Source organism: Nycticebus coucang, chromosome 20 (genome assembly GCF_027406575.1).
Source record: "Nycticebus coucang isolate mNycCou1 chromosome 20, mNycCou1.pri, whole genome shotgun sequence".
NCBI classification, from domain to species: domain Eukaryota; kingdom Metazoa; phylum Chordata; class Mammalia; order Primates; family Lorisidae; genus Nycticebus; species Nycticebus coucang.
Genome location: NC_069799.1, coordinates 15797719 through 15819882, shown reverse-complemented (window position 1 = coordinate 15819882; position 22164 = coordinate 15797719).

Genomic DNA, 22164 nt, shown 5'->3' with positions numbered 1-22164 from the left:
TATTGTGTTAAGACATTTATATTCTACATTTACTAAGTTTCACATATACCCTTGTAAGATGCACCATAGGTGTGATTCCACCAATCACCCTCCCTCTCCCCCTTCCACATATTCTTAGGTTATAACTGGGTTATAGCTTTCATATGAAAGCCATAAATTAGTTTCATAGTAGGGCTGAGTACATTGGATACTTTTCCTTTTTCTTTTTTTCTTTTTTTTTTTTTGAGACAGAGTCTCATTTTATCACCCTCGGTAGAGTGCTGTAGCGTCACAACTCACAGCAACCTCCAGCTCCTGGGTTTAGGCGATTCTCTTGCCTCAGCCTCCCAGGTAGCTGGGACTACAGGCGCCTGCCACAATGGCTGGCTATTTTTGTTGTTGTTGTTGTTGCAGTTTGGCCGGGGCTGGGTTTGAACCCAAGACCCTCAGTATATGGGGTCGGCACCCTACTCACTGAGCCACATGCACGGCCTCATTGGATACTTTTTCTTCCATTCTTGAGATACCTTACTAAGAAGAATATGTTCCAGCTCCATCCATGTAAACATGAAGGAGGTAAAGTCTCCATCTTTATTTAAGGCTGCATCACATTCCATGGTGTACATATACCACAATTTATTAATCCATTTGTAGATCGATGGGCAGTTGGGTTTTTTCCATGACTTAGCAATTATGAATTGGGCTGCAATAAACAGTCTAGTACAAATATCTTTGTTATAATGTGATTTTTGGTCTTCTGGGTATATACCTAGTAGAGGAATTAAAGTATTGAATGGCAGATCTATTTTTAGATCTCTAAGTGTTCTCCAAACATCTTTCCAAAAGGAATATATTAATTTGCATTCCCACCAGCAGTATAGAAGTGTTCCCTTTTCCCCACATTCACACAAATATCTCTGGTCTTGGGATTTTGTGATATGGGCTAATCTTACTGGAGTTAGATAATATCTCAAAGTAGTTTTGATTTGCATTTTTCTGATGATTAAGGATGATGAGCATTTTTTCATGTGTCTGTAGGCCATGTGCCTATCTTCTTCAGAGAAGTTTCTCTTCAAGTCCTTTGCCCAGCCTGCGATGGGAATCACTTGTTCTTTTCTTGCTTATATGTTTGAGTTCTCTGTGGATTCTGGGTATTAAACCTTTCTCAGAGACACAACCTGCAAATATCTTCTCCCATTCTGAGGGCTGTATGCTTGCTTTACTTACTGTGTTCTTGGCTGTGCAGAAGCTTTTTAGTTTGATCAGGTCTCAGTAGTGTATTTTTGAAGCTGCTTCAATTGCCCGGGAGGTTTTTCTCATAAAAGACTCGCCCAGACCAATTTCTTCAAGGGTTTTCCCTGCACTCTCTTCTAGTGTTTTAATAGTTTCATGTCTTAAGTTTAAATCTGTAATCCAGTGAGAGTCTATCTTAGTTAATGGTGAAAGGTGTGGGTCCAGTTTCAGTCTTCTACAGGTTGCCAGCTAGTTCACCCAGCACCATTTGTTAAATAGGGAATCTTTTCCCAACTGAATGTTTTTAATTGGCTCGTCAAAGATCAAATAACGGTAAGTATCTGGGTTCATCTCTTTGTTCTGTATTCTGTTCCATACATCACCTCTCTGTTTTTGTGCCAGTACCATGCTATTTTGATCACTATCGATTTACACTATAGTCTGAAGTCCGGTAGTGTGATTCCTCCTGCTTAGGTTTTATTTCTGAGTAATGTCTTGGGTATGTGAGTTTTTTTTTCTGATTCCATATAAAACGAAGTATTATTTTTTCAAGATCTTTAAAGTATGACAGTGGAGCTTTAATAGGTATTGCAATAAAATTGCATATTGTTTTGGGTAGTATGGACATTTTTAACAATGTTGAATCTTCCCAGTCATGAGCATGGTATGTTTTTCCATTTGTTAACATTTTCAGCTATTTCTTTCTTAGAGTTTCATAATTATCTTTATAGAGATCTTTCACATTCTTTGTTAAACTCCGAAATATTTCATCTTCTTTGGCACTACTGTGAATGGGATAGAATCCTTAACTGTTTTTTCAGCTTGACTATTGTTGGTATATATAAAGGCTACCAATTTATGAATGTTGATTTTGTAACCTGAGATGCGGCTGTATTTCTTGATCACTTCTAAGAGTTTTGTAGTAGAATCCCAGGTGTTTTCCAGATATACAATCATATCATCTGCAAAGAGCAAAAGTTTGATCACTTCTGACCCTATATGGATACACTTGATCGCCTTTTCTTCCCTAATTGTGATGGCTAAAACTTCCATTACAATGTTAAAGAGCAGTGGAGACAAGGGGCAATCTTGTCTGGTTCCTGATCTGAGTGGAAATTATTTCAATTTAACTCCATGATATTGGCTGTGGGTTTGCTGTAGATGGCCTCTATCAGTGGAAGAAATGTCCCTTCTATACTAATTTTCTTAAGTGAGAAGATCATGAAACGATGCTGGATATTATCAAAAGCTTTTTCAGCATCAATTGAGAGAATCACATGGTCTTTGTTTTTTAATTTTTTTATGTGCTGAATTATATTTATAGAATTATGTATATTGAACCAGACTTGAGACCCTGGGATAAAACCAACTTGGTCATGATGTATAATTTGTTTGATGTGTATCTGGATTCTGTTTGTTAGGATCTTGTTGAATATTTTTGCATCTATATTCATTAGTGATATTGGTCTATAATTTTCTTTTCTTGTTGGGTCCTTTCCTGGTTTGAGAATCAGGGTGATGTTTGCTTCATAGAATGTGTTGGGTAGTCTTCCTTCTGTTTCTACATTTTGGAACAGGTTGAGTAATATAGGTACTAATTCCTCTTTAAAGGTTTGGTAGAATTCTGACATGAAGCCATCTGGTTCCGGGCTTTTCTTTTTAGGGAGATTTTATATGGTTGATGCTATTTCAGAACTTGATATGGGCCTGTTCAACCTTTCCACATGATTCTGGCTAAGTCTTGGAAGGTGATGTGTTTCCAAGTATTGGTCAATTTCCTTCAGATTTTCATATTTCTGAGAATAAATTTTCTTATAATATTCATTAAGAATTTTTTTAATTTCTGAGGAGTCTGTTGTTATTTTGTCTTTGTTGTTTCTGATTGATGAAATTGAGATTTTACTCTTTTTTTCCTGGTTAGGTTAGCCAAAGGTTTTTTGACCTTTTCAAAAAGCAACTTTTTGATTTATCGATCTGTTGTATAATTCTTTTCTTTTCAATTTCATTTAATTCTGCTCTAATTTTGGTATTTCTTTTCTTCTACTGGGTTTGGGGTTGGAAGGTTCTTCCTTTTTCAGCTGCTTGAGATGTCCCATTAAGTTTTTAACTTCCTCTATTTCCGTTCTCTTAAGGGAGGCTTGTAGTGGTATAAATTTCTCTCTTAGCACTGCCTTTGTGGTATCCCAGATGTTCTGATAATTTGTGTCTTCATTGTAGGTTTTTTTTTTTAATTTGGCAATTTCCTTCTTAATCTAGTCTATGACCCAGCTATCATTTAGCATAAGGTTATTTAACTTCCATGTTTTTGTATGAGTATGCAGATTCCTTTTGTTACTGAGTTCAACTTTTATTCCATGATGGTCTTAGAAGATGCAAGGAATAATTTCTATTCCTTTACATTTACTGAGGTTAGACTTCTGACCTACAATGTGATCAATTTTGGAGTATGTTCCGTGGGCTGATGAGAAGTATGTGTATTCAGTTTTGTTGGCATGAAATGTTCTGTAGATGTCTGTTAAATCCAAATGTTGGATGGTTAGGTTTAAATCTAATATTTCTTTGCTCAGCTTCTTATTGGAAGATCGATCCAACACTGCCAAAGGAGTGTTAAAATCTCTGACAATTATGGAGGTGGAGGAAATCAAGTTACTCATGTCTGTTAGAGTTTCTCTTATAAATTGAGGCACATTCTGGTTGGGTGCATAAATATTAATAATTGAAATCTCATCATATTGAGTATTACCCTTAACAAATATGAAGTGAACATTCTTCTTCTTCTTTTTTTTGTTGGTTTAAAGCCTATTGTATCTGCAAATAGAATTTCAACACCTGCTGTTTTCTAATTTCCATTTGCCTGAAATATGGACAACCATCCTTTCACCCTGAGTCTATATTTATTTTTTAAAGTAAGATGAGATTCTGGTATGTAGCAAATATCTGGCCTGAGTTTTTGTATCCAGTCAGCCAATCTGTGCCTCTTTAGAGGCCAGTTTAAGCCATTCACATTAATGGAGAATATTGATAAGTCTGATAAAATTTTGGGCATCGAGTTTTTCGAAAGTCCATTGGACATTATTAATCCTTTTGCCACTGTGGAAGTTGGAGTTTGATCAAAAGTTTCTGAGTGAGTTTACTTTTGAGATAGAGAATTGTGCTAGTCATTATGGAGGATAGGTCTGAGAATATCCTGAAGAGCTGGTTTGGTTATGGCAAATTTCTTCAACATGTGAATGTCATTAAACTAATTTCTCCATCATAAATGAAACTCAGTTTAGCTAGGTACAGGATCCTGGGTTGAAAGTTATTTTGTTTTAGGAGATTAAAAGTTGATGACCACCCTCTTTTGGCTTGAAAAGTTTCAGCAGAGAGATCTGCAGTCATTCTAATATTTTTCCCTTTGTAGGCTATGCTTTTCTTACGTCTGGCTGCTTTCTGAATTTTCTCCTTCATATTAACTTTAGTGAAGTTAATTATGATGTGCCTGGAGGATGTATTATTTGGGTTGAGTCATTCTGGGGTTCTGAAAATGTCTGCTATCTGAATTTCAGAATCTCTTTTCATGTCTGGAAAATTCACTTTTATATTTCATGGAGAAGAGCCTCTGTGCCTTGCAACGCCACTTTATCGCTTTCAGGGATTCCAAAGAGGCGGATATTAGCCTCTTCGAATTATCCCAGAGCTCTCTGAGAGAATGATCCATTTTTGCTCTCCATTTCTCTTCCTTTTTGAGAGTTTGGGAGCATTCAAAAGCTTTGTCTTCAATGTGAGAAATCCCTTCTTCTGCTTGCTCCACTCTGTTACTGAGGAATTCTACTGTACTTTTCACATCTTTGAGGGCTGCAAATTCTTGCTTCAATGTGTCAAAATTTTTGGTGGTTTTGTCTTTAAATTCGTTGAATTCTTGAGACAACTTTTGAATTTCTCCTCGAATTTCAATTCCAAATTTTCCTCCATTCTACTAATCTTGTCTGCAATCCAAATTCTGAATTCGATTTCTGACATCTCAGCCATCTGTTTATGAATGGAATCTTCAGTTATATCTGCATTGTCTTTTCTTGGGGCGGTTGATCTACCCTGGTTGTTCATATTACCAGAACTTTTCTGCTGATTCTGCCCCATGATTATTTTACACCATTTGACTTTTCCCCTGGAGCTTTGCTGAGGACCTGTACAGTGCTAAAGCCTGAGAAACTGGGGACCTGCTTGGTGTCGTAAGGCTAAGTTGTTGTGTCTTGTTTTCAGCTGGTCTCTGTCCAACCCTAGTGAATCAGTTACTCTGGGTTGAAGTCTCAGCTGTGGAGAAATACTAGCAATTAAGTCACCCTGCCCCCCACGGGCAACATTTGGATAAGGATAATCAAATTTTCCTACAACCACATACCCAGGGCACCACTTGGATAGTCCTCGGGTGATTTTCTCAGTTCAAAAGTCCAAATCAATTGTCTCAGTCAGCACCTATGTCAGGTGGGAGAGTTTAAAAGGTCTCTGGCAACTAGATCACAGGTGTCTGCTGACAACTCTAATATGAATTGCTACAGTGCTCCATAAGGTCAGGAGGACCCACCCATCAAATAGATTAGTCTGGGAAGGTTGATGCCTCCTTCCCCACCTTGCACCTCTGTCACACCCAGTCACTGATAACCCTGCAGGGCTGTGACCCAGTTGCCTCCAATGAGCAGATACTCCAGGGGTTTGCATCTGCCTGAATAACAAGGAAATCTATGTCTCCTCAGCCAGGTTGCTGCTCTCTGCCACTATCCGCAGGGGGAGGTGAGGCCTGACAACCTCAGGTGCTTGATGGAGGCTGGGGGTGTTCACTCAGTTCCAGCCCTGCCCCTGATTAATGTTACTGACAGAACAGAACAACTTTGTGGAATTTGTTTCTGTCCCAGCTAAATTCCTGGGGCCTACATTATATCCCAGATCTGTTCTGCTGGTAGTTGCCACCTGAGAACATGCCTGGTCTCCTCTGTTTGCCCAGAGAGACAGGGGTGGTAACTCTGGAATATCCAGGGGTGAGCCCTATTGTTGCCCCAAATGGCTGCTGCTCTACACCTTGAGGCACCACCACTGCAGTGTGGTTCCCTCTCAGCCAACCATCCTATCCTTACTTCCGTGCCGCAGAATCAGCACTGGCCAGAAGTAGTCTATTTCCTGTCCACAATTCTTGAGAAAGCACCCAGGAATCTGGACTCCTGGGGGACAGGCATCCAGACCTCAGAGTGAGAGTGGAGGGGAGTGCTGGGAGCTCAGAATTGCAGGTAGAGAATCTATACAGTTTTTCACAGTTTATGCCTGGCAGGAGAGCACCATGCCACCCTAGTAGGGGAAGTAGGTCCAGTTTTTAGAGGATCTCTCTCATGGTGTATAATGGGAGGAATTTTGAACTCTGCTTGTTTGTTTATAAAAAGGTACTCCCAGCCATTCTCATGGGGAAGGGGACTCCTGCCTGCTTGGTGATGGACTTTATACCTTTTATTTTTATCCTTGGGATTGCAGCTTAACTCGGCAGGGTTGATGTGTGTTCTTCAACCTTCTCTTTTGGCGCAGCTCTAATCCGCCAGGTTACTTGCTAAATTTCTGTCCTTTAACTCTCCTTCTGGACAGGAGCCTCTGTGAAAAGCTGGCTTCAGTCAGCCATCTTGTCTCTGCCCTTTTCTTAGCTATTTCTGAAGTGAGAATTCACTTTAAAAAATAGGAAGAGTAAGTCAAACAGGCCAAACCTGAAATAGGGAATAAAAATTAAAATCTTGAAAAAAAAAAAAAAACCTGAGAAAATAATGAAGTACTATAGAACAAGTAAATAGCATGTTTAATGATGTTTTATTGATGATTTTTTTATTATTTTTAAATTGTTATATGTATTTAACTTGCCTACATGTTGTTAATCATGTAAGTATATTTCTAGTATACTTGTGAAATTATTCCCTATAAAAATTAAAGTTTGTTACATAGAAATAACAGCATTTAAATAATTATCTCAATGTTCTCCAGAATTACTAGCCTGTCTTATAATAAAGACTTTTTGTGCATCAACTCCCTGTCCCGGTTTTTAACAACAACCCCTGGCAACCTAGCCACTTCTAGTTCCACAACACAATGAGCCCCCCCACCCCCGTCAGGATCTCAGTTTGTTTAACAAAAGAATGGAGGGGTTGAGGGCCCCACAGACTATAGCCCGTCTCTTGAACAAACCCCACACACTCATTTGGGATTCTTCCCTGAGGACCTTCTACTGTCATCACTAGGGAGGGATGCTGGGTGCTGCAGGCACACAGCTGTTCAGAGAGCTCTAGGGTGTGGTTCAAATAACAGCTTCATAAACGCTTGGAACAACAGGGTAGCAACTCCCTGGCCCACTCCTCCTTTTGCCAAGTGGATCCGTGGGCCAGTGGCAAACTTTATTCTGAAGACTCGAAAACTGAAGGGAAAATGTCAGGTACCGCCACAGCCACTTCTTGCTCCAACCATGCTTCTCCTCCTCTCGGGACACCTAGTCTCCTATACTCACCATTTCCCAGCTTCCGGGAGGTCCCAGTATCCTCCCTACAGATCTCCCTGTACCTGCACATCACAGGGTGACAGAGGCTGCTTCAGAGACACCTGGGATCTTCAGGAGATGGAACAGCTGAAGAGGAGGCTGCAGCGCAGCTCAGAGCCCATCTCAAGATACAAAGGCTGCTCAGAATCCTGGGTTCTGCCTTCTTCTTTGTGGCTGTGCATCTGATCGGACAGTTCATATTAGACCATCCCTGATTGGATAGAATGTAAGAGTCCACCTCTCTCACTTTGAGTGACAGGAATGAAATCCAACAAGAGGCTGGAAGAGGGTAGAATGCTAATAGTTTCTTCCCCACAGCACTTTTCTTTTTTTTTAATTTAAGGACAGGGATCACGATTTTATCTCCATATTCCAGGACCACTGTGCTTGCCAGACAGTAACTGTTTAACAAATTTCGACAAAAGGAATGAAACTCTATTTACTGAGTGTTTACTCTGTGCAAGGCTTGGGAACCTATTATTTAAAAAGGAGTTAGACCCTGCTGTGAAAGTGTTTTCAATGTACATGGTGATGTCTCATAAAAACATACAGGTAAAGAACTGAGGAATTGGGCAGCACCTGTGACTCAGTGGGTAGGGCACCAGACCCATATATGGAAGGTGGTGAGTTGAACCTCACCAGGCCAGCTAAAACAGCATTGACAACTGCAACAAAAAATGACCAGTTGTTACGGTGGGTGAGGCAAGAGAATTGCCCAAGCCCAAGAGTTGGAGTGTGCCATGAATTGCGACATCATTTCACTCTGTGGAGGGCGACAAAGTGAGATTCTGTCTCAAAAAAACAAACAAACAAACAAAAAAAGAACTCAGTAACCTTACAGACAGCTGAACACCATTGGGAGTTAAAGCAAAAGCTGTCTATGCCAGTTCAGAGAAGGGTGAAATTACCTGCCATCTCCAGGGCGCTGGCATTGCAGGAAGCTTCATGCAGGAGGTGGTGTCTAAGCCCCCAACTAACAGCCACTACATAGGACTATGTGGTACAACTCTTGGGGAGAAGAAGCGAGCTACAACATGTACTTTTCCTAACAAACTCTGTAGCTCTTTTAACACAGGGCTTTGTGCTTTCCCTGGCATGCAGCTCTGCCTGAGGGATATTTGTATTTAGCTCTGAATAGAAATTATATCCTTTTATTAATTTCAGTCATAGATGCATACTTATGTGTTTATATAACAGAAAGTAAATACATGTTTTCCACCCATGGAAACAACATGTTAACAAATATATATATTTATGTTAATAAATATATATATATGTAGTGGTGAAAAGTTATATACAGGGTGGACATAAAGTTCATGTGCCATTTGCAATAGCTTACTATTTAAACTTAAAATTTCAGGGTGGGCTGCACACCAATAGCTTAGTGGTTAGGGCGCCAGGTAATGAAATATACAGCCATGTTGTATATTCAAACATTAAAACATATGCCCAGTCTGAGGTTCCTAATTCTTTCAATAAGGCAGAACCACAACCAATCTGTCTGAGTAAATTTAAAAAACAACCTATTTTTCAAAACAAAAACTGACACCTACCTGAAAAGAAAAACATCTCCCTGTTTCACCCTACAGAGTAGTTTAACAAAAGAAAGATGAACCAAGTAGTAATCAGAAGATCAGTTTCTGTCCCAGAAAGCTTTGTATTCCAAGTATGCTTCAAAGTCTTTATTTGAAGCAGAGCTCCAGATGTGTAATAACAACTATGTAAAATCACTGCTTCAGTCACTCAATTTTGTTGTGAAAAATTTGCACCTTATAAAAGATAAGTTCTAAGGTACTTTAAAGCACATTATTTGTCACTTCGTGTTCTCTCAGCACTCTTCCCAAGGTTGCAGGTCAGAATGCAGAATTGGAAGTTATACCTCCTTCTACAGGTCCCTAAGTCACTCCTACAATAGGAGGACAAGTAAACAGGGTTTTATTAAGGGACAGTTCTCACTTTTTACTGTTCTACACACAGATTAGAAAAACAAAATGAAAATGAAGATGTCTTACTTATGCTCCGTTAATGTGAAACACCTATTGCAATATTATTTTAATCTCCTTTTTAAAATGAACTGGATTAAGGGTTAAATTATCTTCTGTGTGCCAGTACTTTCTATTCGGTTCTGGCAAAGTCATGTCGACTTCTTTACATGCTACTTCCCTAATACTGATTCAGCACCCCCCTTAGACTCCTGCACTGATCTCCAAGGATTCTCTTTGGGTAGATGGAACAGCAGGAAACAGGAAGAGCCAAATGTTCAGGTAAAGCAATCCCAACAAACACCGGGCAGATCTTTCATCACTGAAAAGTTTAAGCTGGTAACATCATGGTTATCCAAAAATTCTTGCTTTTGAAAATATTTCTCACTTTAGTTTGATCAGAATAATTTCCTGGGGATGGTGCCCTTTGCTCAATGGGTAAGGCACCAGCTCCATATACCGAGGGTGGCAGTTTCAAACTGGGCCCCGCCAGCTAAAACCGCAGTGACAACTCCAACAAAAATAACCAGGCATTGTGGCAGGCACTTATAGTCCCAGCTACTCAGGAGGCTGAGGCAAGAGAATCACCTAAACCCAAGAGTTGGAGCTTGCTGGGAGCTGTGATGCCAGGACACTACCAAGGGCATCAAAGTGAGACTCTTTCTCAAAAAAAAAGAATAATTTTCTGGCAGGGACCTGAACTATAATAAACACTACAGAGAGTCTCATCTACCAATTTCAATTTATTTCTCAGTAAAAAAGCTTTCTTTTAAACAAAGAATCAAAACTGGTCCTATTCTAACTAGTTGTTCTGTTCACTTTAGTAAAATATGTAGACAGGTCAAATGGTGTTTGATGAACTATAAGAATCAATCCTTTTGGGGGTTTGCTAAAATCTAATAATTTTATTGAATGGCAGATGAGAGAGCAGGGTGACACTAGGAAATAGCACCACTCATTCACATGAAGAAAGCACACTGTGGGGCTAGCACACTGTCTACAAACTAGTGCATTTAGCATATTATGGTAGTTTTCACTGACTGAAACTGTACATACATATACCTATCTACTACAATGAACAAATAGCTATGAGAAAAATAAACATTAACTGTATTGTAATTAATATTTACATTCTTTTACCAAATGTAAAAATTCTTATACAAAATGACTACTATGGTCATTTTGATCAGAGGTCAATTCAGTAGGCTTAAGGGAAAACAGAACCTAAACTGAGGCCTCAAGAAAGCCCTATATGCAAAGGGTAAGTAGAGCAGTGGCTTTTAAAAAATATTGAGGGAAACACCGGAGAGATAAGAGGACAATGCAAAAAGAATGATGTCATGGAAGTCAAGGGAAAACACTGTTTTGGAATACAGGAAGTCTACGATGTGTCAAATGCTGCTAAAAGGTCAGGTAAGATGCGAATGTGATGAGCACACACATGGCAAATGCACGCACCTGAAGAGTGAAGCAGCCTGGCAGGCCAGTGGACATGACTTAAGTGTGTGTGTTGGAGGCAGAAGGCAGGTAAGAGGAAGCAGCCAGGTCATGAAGACCCTTGCGTGCCATGCTAAAGGACTGTCAAAATATAAAAAGCCACACCCAGTGGCTTCACATATAAAAATAACAAATTCACAATTGTGGTTTTAAAAGCTACTACTACTACTCAGTAAGAATCTGCAGAACAGAGTAGGGTGTTTAAAGAGATGGTTAGGAGACTATTAAAAGGTTTAAGCTAGACATGAGGAAGGCCTCAGTGACCATGGTCAGCAAAGAGTTAAGAAAGAGGAAGGGTCCAAGTGTCTGGCTTAGGTGACTGGATAGGAGACAGTGTGGGGCACTGACCAACGGAAAATAAGCAGGGGAGTTCGGCTGATCAAAAAGGTCAAAAAGAAACAATATAAAATTGTAAACACCTCTACACTGCCAAGCTATTATATAGCAAATGTGACTATAATCTTTAACAATTTCACATTTACTTCTTCCACACAGGTCTGAATGTGGCATTTATTAGACAGATAGCACTACACTACTACAAAACTTCTAGAATTCCAAGTAACTGAAAAAGGATTGATTTTTGGAGAGTGGCATAAGGGAGAAAAAAAGATTTGATAAGGTTGAGCAATCTCCAGGAGAAGGCTGGATGATACTCTTTTAAAAGGTTTCAGAGGGTGACATTAGCTTTGTAAACTGACCAGTATTTAGGGAGTGGCCTCAGCACTCACTGTCCTAGACTTAGGCTCAGAGAGATTGACATAAAAAAGCTATACCCATAAACTACACATACTCACTCAGTTGGAAATATGCTAACGTAGAGTGGGTAATATTCCTTTCTAGTGATGAGTAATCTTTTACTCCACTTCCCAAAACACCTAAAGACTAGTCAGATTAGTAATCAGAAGGTTGCATGATAAGCATAAAATCAGAGCTAAGGTAGACAGCTTAAGGGAGAGTTTACTGTGACCTTGGTGGAGCATGATCATTCCTCTCTGTCCCATCTCCATATACTTCTCTGCACATCAGAGTCTACCTCTGTGATGCTACTTTATTGTCCTAAGTCCTAAATTCTTGGCTTAAGTCTGACCAAGCCTTCTTCGGATTGACATATTCTTTCTTTTTATGTACTGTATATTCAATCAAATGTTTTAAACCCTTTTTACCCCCACACACTTGAAAAATAGGAAACCCTCCCATCACCCTTCTAGTTAGTGATTCCCCAAATAGAAGCTAGAGTGACATAGATCAGAATTTGAAAAGGGTAGGTCTGCATACATTTTAAAAAGGTCCCCTCATCACCTCACACCTGAATCTATTACAGGCTGCTTTATTTTACCATTTGAGAATAAATCTGAAAACCATTCTGTCTCTTTAAACCTTAAAATTTTAAATGAGTGCAGATTTCTGCTCTATTAAGCCCTGGATTTAAATATTCACTTTCAGAATATACTCACCTCAGAACGTTTCTGAGGAGACTTAGCTTCCCCAGATGCCCTAATTACTGGCAACAGAGACTACTATTATCTCTCTGAGAGAAAAATAGAACAAGTAAATTATGAGTTTGTATACATCCTACGTATATTATTAATATACCAACAATTCTAAATACAATGATATAATAATATCAATAGGAATATGAAAAGATAAATTGAGCTTTAGCAAAAAAATCTTTTAAATTTTAACCCTTGTTAGTACATATTTTCTTAGTAACTCAAGAACATGAAAATGACACTTCTTTTGGCAGCTGAGGATACTTTAGTGTTTCAAGATAATCACTAAAAGAAAATCTAAAAAGATAATGAAATAGTTTAAATTTATTATTATTGCTTGTTTAACCTTATATATCCAAAAATATTGTTTTCATAACTGATGAATAAAAAGATGTTAATAAATTACTTTGGTTACATATTGTTACAATTCATCCTCTGCATTAAGTGTAGAGCACAGCTCTTAATTTAGAACAGCATGTGGCCAGCTGCTGCCACTTTTTTTTTTGAGACAGAGTCCCACTTATCACCTTTGGTAGAGTGCCACTGTGTCATATTGCACAGCAACCTCAAATTCCTGGGCTTAAGCGATTCTCTTGTCTCAGACTCCCAAGTAGCTGGGACTATAGGCACCTGACACATGCCTGGCTATTTTTAAAGATGAGGACTCACTCTGGCTCAGGCTGCTCTCGCACCTATGAACTCAGGCTATCCACTCACCTCCTTGGACTCCCAAGTGCAAGCATTACAAGCATGAGCCACCACACCCTGCCATAGTTGCTGCCACATTGAATTGCAGCTCTGAGGGCTCTGATTCTACTAACCTCAGAGAGGTAACTGGCCTGAACCACAGTCCTTTTGTTATCACACAAGGGAACATTCTACTCCCTAGCATTATCTCTCCTCAGGTCCAAGGGTGGGAAAGACAGAGCCCCAGGTGGGAGCATGGGACAGTGTGTACAAAGGGTCTACCTGTAAACACACACTTCACACACTGCTTGGTGAATGCCTATCTATCTTCCAGAAATCATACACTGAACAAAAATTAATGGACCTCCAAGAAGTAGCCTCAATGCTTTGGTTACATAACTCTGCAGAGGATGGGATCTACACATAAGCAATGTGATTACTGTGACTGGACAGGGCAGGGTGGGTGTGAGATGCAGGTTTCTGAGAGGTACCTGAAGTCTGATAAGTACATCTATCACGTCCCAAGGATTAGTGACCCCCACTAATTAATCCAACCTTCCAGGCTTTGAGTCTCCAAATTGAACACAGGTGAGCACAACACCAGGCTCTGGCCTGAACCAAAGAGAAGAGACCTTAGGGCTGAGCTGGGTAAGCAGGGATGTGGAGCCAGGAGAAGTGGCAGGTCAGTGGTGCCCATAGCTCAGTGGGTAGGGCGTTGACCATATACACTGAGGCTGGCTGGTTCGAGCCTGGCCTGGGCCAGCTAAACAACAATGACAAATGCATCCAAAAATAGACGGTTGTTGTGGCAGATGCCTTTAGTCCCAGCTACTTGGGAAGCTAAGGCAAGAGAATCTCTTACGCCCATGACTTTGATGTTGCTGTGACGCCATGGCACTCTACTGAGGGCAACATAGTGAGACTGTCTAAAAAAAAAGGGGGTAGAGATAAGTGGCAGGTAATGGCTGGGCTGGCCCTGCAGCAGTGTAGGATCTTAGAACCTGTGTAGGAGCCAGGCACATCCCAGGGCTCCTTCTACTTTAACTTACTCCTCTTTTTTTTTTTTTTTAAACAGTCTTACTTTGTCCACACAATCTCTCCCCCCACTCCTCCTCACCCCTCCACCCCCCCGCAAAGTGCCATGGTGCCATAGCTCACAGAAATTTCCGACTCCTGGGCTCAGCAATTCTCTTGTCAAAGCCTCCTAAGTAGCTGGGATGAAAGACATCTGCCCAACCCCAGTCTTTTGGGGTTTTTTTGACACAGTCTCATTTAGTTGCCCTACTTAGAGTGTCCTAGTGTCATAGCTCATAGCAACTTCACACTCTTGGGCTCAAGTAATCCTCATGTACTCAGAGAAGAATTGTTAGTTTGGATTGGTTAAATTTAAACAGGTTCCTGCTAAGTTGATGCTGGGGAGTAAAAAGTAATTCTTAAAGAAATTAGAATTTCTTAGGGCCAGGCATTGTGAATCACGTCTGTAATCCTAGCACTTGGGAGGCCAAAGCCGGTGGATTGCCTGAGCTCACAGTTTGGAGACCAGCCTGAGCAAGAGCAAGACCCAGTCTCTATTAAGAATAGAAAAACTGGGCAGCACCTGTCGCTTAAAGGAGTAGGGCGCCAGCCCCTTATGCTGGAGGTGGTGGGTTCAAACCCAGCCCTGGACAAAAACTGCATTAAAAAAAAAAAAAAAAAAAGAATAGGAAAACTGGCTCATCACCCATAGCATAGTAGTTATGGCATCAGCCACATACACCCAGGCTGGCAGGTTCTATCCCAATCCGGATATGACAAACAACAATGACAACTACAACCAAAAGTAGCAGGACATTGTGCTAGGTGCTTGTAGTCCCAGCTATTTGGGAGGTCGAAGCAGGAGAATCGCTTGAGCCCCGGAGTTGGAGGTTACTGTGAACTGTGATGCCAGGGCACTCTACCCAGGGTGACAGCTTGAGGCTCTGTCTCAAAAATAAAAGTAAAAGAAAGAAAGAAGTTGTAGCTTAGGACCAGGCATGGTGAATCACACCTGTAATCCTACCACTTGGGAGGCCAAGGCAGGTGGATTGCCTGAGCTAACAGGTTGGAGACCAGCCTGAGAAAGAGTGAGACCCAATCTCTATTAAAAATAGAAAAACTAATTCAATGCCCATAGCACAGTGGTTATGACATCAGCCACATACACCTGGCTGGCCAGTTCGAGCCCAGCCATGGCCAGTTGAGCAACACTGACAACTGCAACAAAATATGGCCGGGCATTGTCACAGCTACTGGGGAGGCTGAGGCAGTAGAATCACTTGGGCCCAAGAGTTTGAGGTTTCTGTGAGGTGTGATGCCACAGCACTCTACCAAAGGCGAAATAGTGAGAGTCTAAAAAAATAATAATGATAAAATAAAAATAAAAATATGGTGCAGTGCCTGTAGCTCAGCAGCTAAGGCACCAGCCACATATACTGGAGTGGGCGGGTTCAAACCCAGCCCGGGCCTGCCAAACAATGAGAACTACAAACAAAAAAATAGCCAGATGTTGTGTGGAGCTCCTGTAGTCCCAGCTACTTGGGAAGCTGAGGCAAGAGAACTGCTTAAGCCCAATAATTTGAGGTTGCTGTAACCTGTGACACCACGCCAGTCTACTCAAGGTGACATACTGAAATTATGTCTCAAAATAAATTAATAAATAATAAAAACAGAAAGACTGAGGCAAGTCCAGTGTGGTGGCTCACACCTGTAATCACAGCACTTGGGAGGCTGAGGTGGGTGGATTGCCTGCTAGGTTGGAGACCAGCATGAGCCAGAGTAACACCTCACCTCTAAAAATACCAGGCATTGTGTCAGGCACCTGTAGCTCCAGCTACTTGGGAGGCTGAGGCAAGAGAATCACTTAAGTCCAGGAGTTTGATGTTGCTGTGCAGTATGACACCATGGCACTCTACCAAAGGTGACAAGTGAAACTCTTGTCTCAAAAAAAAAATGTGACAGCAACTGGCCACATGCTGTTTTGAATCGAGAGTTGTGCTCTACACTTAAGGCATAGGATGAATTGGAATGATATGTAACCAAATTCATTAACATCTTTTTATTCACCAGTTATGAAAACAATAATTTGGGATATATAAGGTGAGCTCTGATGACACGACACTCTACCTTGGGTGACATAGTAAGACTCTGTCTCAAAAAAAAAAAAAATTAAGTAAAGAAATAAGTAAAATAAAATAAATCATCCTATATAGCAAACAAAGCTTCTTACCAAAACAAAAACAGTTGCTTTGTCTTGCTTTCCTGTTACCTCCTTACCTGCTGCACATAAAATATTCTACCACTCTTGGAGGATGGTTTTTTCCTCAACATACTTTTTGCCTCTCAGATTCATTCAGATTCCTAATGCAGTCATTTAGAAGATCCTTTTTTTCCTCCCTGGTCCATTCCTTCTCCCTAATCATTTTTTGTTCTCCAAGAAAATGTTCTAAATTCTCATGTCTTTCTTCTTTAATGAAGAAGAGTGTTTAAACATCTTTACCCCAGTGGGAGGTTGGTGTAATCTTTAAGAAATTTCCTCCGACAGGTAGTACATTAATAAATTTGTATGTCTTTTGTCTTATGAATTTTCCATGTGTATGTTGGTATTCAGGGAACAATCAAAAAATTAAGGGGGAGGTTTTCTTTTGGACTCTGAATTAGAGTGTTATTGATGGAGAGGGTCTGGCTGCCTGTCACCATCAGCCAATATGCAGGGATAGGTTCATCAAACATTGTCAGAAAGCCAGCATTTCTGGAGAATAGTGACAGTAGTCCATCCACACTGTGTTTTCCTCCAATACCAAAATCACACCTTTGTATTTAATGGTTCATAAAAAATACCACATTAACTTTAAATAAAAAACAGCACTACTCAGGGTGGTGCCTGTGGCTCAAGGAGTAGAATGCTGGCCCCATATACTGGAGGTGGTGGGTTCAAACCCAGCTCCCGCCAAAAACTGCAAAAAAAAAAAAAAAAGGGGGCGGTGCCTGTGGCTCAAAGGAGTAGGGTGCCAAACCCATATACAGGAGGTGGTGGGTTCAAACCCAACCCCAGCCAAAAATAAACAACCTGCCTGGCTGAAACAGCAGTTATTAAAAAAAAAAAGAAAGAAGAAGAAGAAAAACAGCACTACTCGGACAAACTGTAACACTTTCAATTGAAAAGTTAGTTCTCTTGGAGCCCAGTGTGGTGGCTCATGCCTGCAATGCCACCACTTTGGGATCACCTGAGCTCAGGAGTTTGAGATTAACCTGAGCTAGCATGAGACCCCATCTCTAGAATTAGCTGGGTGCTGGTGGTTTCTTTTTTCTTTCTTTCTTTTTTGCTTAGCAAGCCCAGGTCAGTTTTGAATCCTCCAGTCCTGTAACCATTGACCCATGGAAGCCTAGTGAAATGAAAGTTTAATACTTTTAAAGAGGCTGAGCACCAGGGCTCATGCCTATAATCCTAGCACTCTGGGAGGCTGAGGTGGGTGGACTGCTTGAGCTTAGGAGTTAGAGATCAGCTTGAGCAAGAAGATGACCACGGTCTCTAAAAAACTAGCTGGGTGTTGTGCCCGGTGTCCATAGTCCCAGCTACTTGGGAGACTGAGGTGGGAGGATTACTTCAGCCTAGGAGTTGGAGGTTGCTGTGACCTCTGACATTCCTGCACTGTAGTCTGGGGTAATTAAGACACTGTCCCCAAAATAGTTATTTAACCAATGCACATACTGGTCAATGGTTTTATTCTTGCATCTCCACTCTTTGGGTAAATTTCAGATTAATACAAGTGTAGAAATGATTAGGTGACATTGTGTTTGTGTGGTCAAGTCCCTGTTGCAGATGTACCCCTCACACAGGGTACATGTGCCATACACCCTTACATTGTGTCCGTTAAGTGAATGCACACCGATCTCCCTACCTCCTGCCCTCTAATTTTGTATTATTTCCCTATAAGACCAACCATTCTTACACTCTGAGAGGTTTGGGACTGAAAATGAAAAGTTATTCCAAGACATGAATGAAAGGAAGCAGAGTGCAGATTCTGGGTTGGCAAAGTGGCCTTTGATCAGCCAGCTGTGAGTGGACTGAGTTTGAAAAAGAAGTCAACAGGTGGGCTAAGGCTGGGTGGAAATATAAGAGTTGGCAGGGTGGGGATTGGTAGACTCATTCCTTCCTGGGTGGACTCACTCCTATCTGGATAGAATGGTTCTATTTGGGTGGGTCCTACATTCGGCCCTAACACAATGGGTACCTTGTAAGAATAAATTAGAGTTGGATTTTGTTTTCCTAACCTAGGAGTGCAAGGCTTTAGATCCCTTTCAGCCTAATTCCCTCCTGTATATTTTAACACTCTAAAGGGGAACTGGTTTCCCCCCTACATTTTTTCACAAGTATGGCAAGTCTTAACCCATTGTAGGGATCATGGCAAAACTCATCCAATTCCCATGAGCATCCTGGGAACCAGAAGAATGATTGCCCAATATCTAAGTGATGGTCAGATATTTTTATTGATGCCTTTTAGAAGGGAGGGGGGAGACTGTGGAAAGTATAGGTTTACCACACTGTTGCTAGAGAAGATGTGTAGATGGAGAGAAACAGATTGATTAATAAATTAGCCTGAGAGGCAGGTATAGTGATTTTTTTTTTTTTTTGAGACAGAGTTTGACATTGTTGCTTGGAGTAGAATGCCTGGGCATCATAATTCATAGCAACCTCCAACTCGGGCTCAAGCCATCCTCTTGCCTCCATTTTTCTATTTTTAATAGAGACGGGGGTCTCGCTCTTGCTCAGTGGCAAATTCCTGAGCTCAAGCAATCCACCCACTTTGGCCTCCTAGAGTGTTAGGAATACACACATGAGCCACCATTCCTGGCCCAGGTATTGTGTTCTAAATTATTTGGGCCCAGGTCTGTTAGTATTCAGAAAAGAAAGTCAGCAGTCCCTTTTGATTTCCAATCAGGTTACTCAGGTTTTATGTAGATTGAAGAAAGGCCTTTTCCAAAGCTTCCTGATCATAAATGGCCTTTAATTCATAATATTCTTTATACCAAGGAGTCATATTTTGAGGTAACACTTGCTTAGCTCCTTCATTCCCCTCTTCTGGAACTTCCATACAAGTTTCACACATTAAGAGCTGAATAGGCATTGTGGAGAGAGAGAGCGTGGGTTTGTAATCTAATAATATGATGTTTGAAAAGAGATACAATAACATCAATTAGGATAGGAATGAATAAGCAAAAAAAAAAAAAAACAGATAAGCTCATTTCCTCACTCCCCATTAAACCAGTCTCCAATTTGTGGGAATAGATCAGTGTAATAGAATGGTTTCACTTTGTTAATCTGATGAATATTTTGTTTTCCAGGAGATGTAGCTTAGTCTCTACTTGCCCTGAATTAGTTACATGAAAACAATGTTTCTGTCCAATAACAACATTACCTTCTCTTTGTTGAGCTATTAAAGCACCCAGGATGCTGCGATTTTGAATTATGACAGATGCTAGATTATTAACCTCTGTTTGAAGGGTTCCCAATGTCAGCATGGTGATGTCAAAATTTTATTCTATTACCCTGGAGAGAGTCATAATTTCTCTTTTAATTTAATAAATTCTAAATGTTAGAGAAAGGATCCTGAGCATTAAAAAGAGTTTTGAAATATGATGAATGAAGGAGCTAAGGAATTTTTCCCCAAAATATGACTCCTAGGTATAAAGGATATTTTGAAATAAAGGCATTCATGATCAGGAAGTACTGGAAAATTCCTTTCCTCTATCTACATAAAACCTGAGTAACCTGATTGGAAATGAAAAGGGGCTACTGATAATGGACCTGACCTCAAGGTCATTTGAAACACTGATACCTGTCCCTCAGGTTAATCTACAAACCAATCTGTTCCTATGCATCTACACACACTCACACCCAGGAACCACTTGCTGCCCCTATACTTTCCACATTCTCTCCCCTCCCTTTCGAAAGGCATCTATAAAACTCTCTGACCATCACTGTGACTTCAGGTAGTCATTCTTGTTGTTCCCCCATTGGCATGATATGGCGCCTGTGGCTCAGTGAGTAGGGCGCCGGCCCCATATACCAAGGGTGGTGGGTTCAAACCCAGCTCCAGCTGAACTGCAACCAAAAAATAGCCGGGCGTATGTGGCGGGCGCCTGTAGTCCCAGCTGCTCGAGAGGCTGAGGCAGGAGAATCGCTGAAGCCTAGAAGAGCTAGAGGTTGCTGTGAGTCCTGTGACGTCATGGCACTCTACTGAAGGCGGTAAAGTGAGACTCTGTCTCTACAAAAAGAAAGAAAGAAACTTTTCTCTTACTAATCTTCCATAATTGTGACTTTATCTTTCAGTGAACCATCCGAGGGGAAAAGGCAGGTTTCACCGTGATCCCTACAGTTTCACATAGTGGGCAGCCTCTCACAGCCACTCTGCTCTCCTGAAAGCCAAAAGTTGAAGCAGGAAGAGTCGAACTCTGTCCAGCCAGCACGTGGTGAGATGGTTTACTTACCAGTCAGACTCCCTGTTTTTCTTTCTGTTGGCTCTGATTAAGCAGATGATAAAATATATTTGTCCTTTCCATATTTAAGATTAATAAGATAAACATTTTTCTTGGTGACTAATCTTGTAAGCAACTCTGGTGTTGGCACATTTTTAGGTACTTTGTGGTGTATGAATATTCAGGTTGTTTGATTCCATCTCCTCTCAGAAATAGATTTTAATCACTGTTATTATTATGGCTTCTTTTTGTTCTGTCACTTATCTTGCTTTGTCATTTTGTCTAAAGAGGATTACCATAGAGTAGAACTCAGATCTAGCTCCCCATCAGCTCTATGTTTAAACCGGCCCTGCATACTAGCCAGTTACATGGTTCTGACTAGCCAGGTAACCAGTCAGTTTTTTTTTTTTTTTTTTTGAGACAGAGTCTTATGTAGTTCTTGGGTGAGGGCCATGGAGTCACAGCTCACAGCAACCTCAAACTCTTGGGCTTAAGTGATTCTCTTGCCTCAACCTCCCAAGAAGCTGGGACTACAGGTACTCATCACAATGCCTGGCTATTTGTTTTGCTGTCGTGGTAGTTGCCATTGTTGCTGTGCTGGGTTCAAACCTTCCAGCCACGGTGTATGTGGCTGGCGCCCTAACCGCTGACCTATGGTTGTGGAGCCTAATCCAGTGTCTTTTAAGACAGACTTTGTTTCAGGTCCCAGAAAACAAAGGCATTTGAGGTTTTCCTCTAGTCATATTTTATGTCACTGAGCTTGACTTTGTGACTGAGAGGGAGTTCTCTCCTCAGGCTTCTCCATTTGGGAGTTGTGTTTTGTCAGTAACACATCTGGAGGGCTGATCTGGAAAGACTGGGGGTCCAGGACACACAAAATTCTAAGCAGCATACTTTGTGTACCAAACATGTCAAGCTCTGAAGAGTTAAGTCTTTTCTCATAGTCTATTCTATCAGAAGTCTATTTCTGAAAGTCAATTTTTAGGAATCTTAGAAATGGCCTTTTCTATGAAAAGACAATGGGCCTTATTAAGAGGCATTACATTGAGTTGCTTTTGGAATAAATGTAATATTGGGATCAATGACCAAAAATGGATTAAAAAAGACATGTAAATTTTGAGACTTTGTCTAAAAAAAAATTATTTTTATAACTTACAATGTTTATTAGTTCTTTTCCCTTCTATGCACAAGTTTGACTTTCCTATATTATGGGGCCGGCGCCCTACTCACTGAGCCACAGGCGCCACCTATAATTTACCTC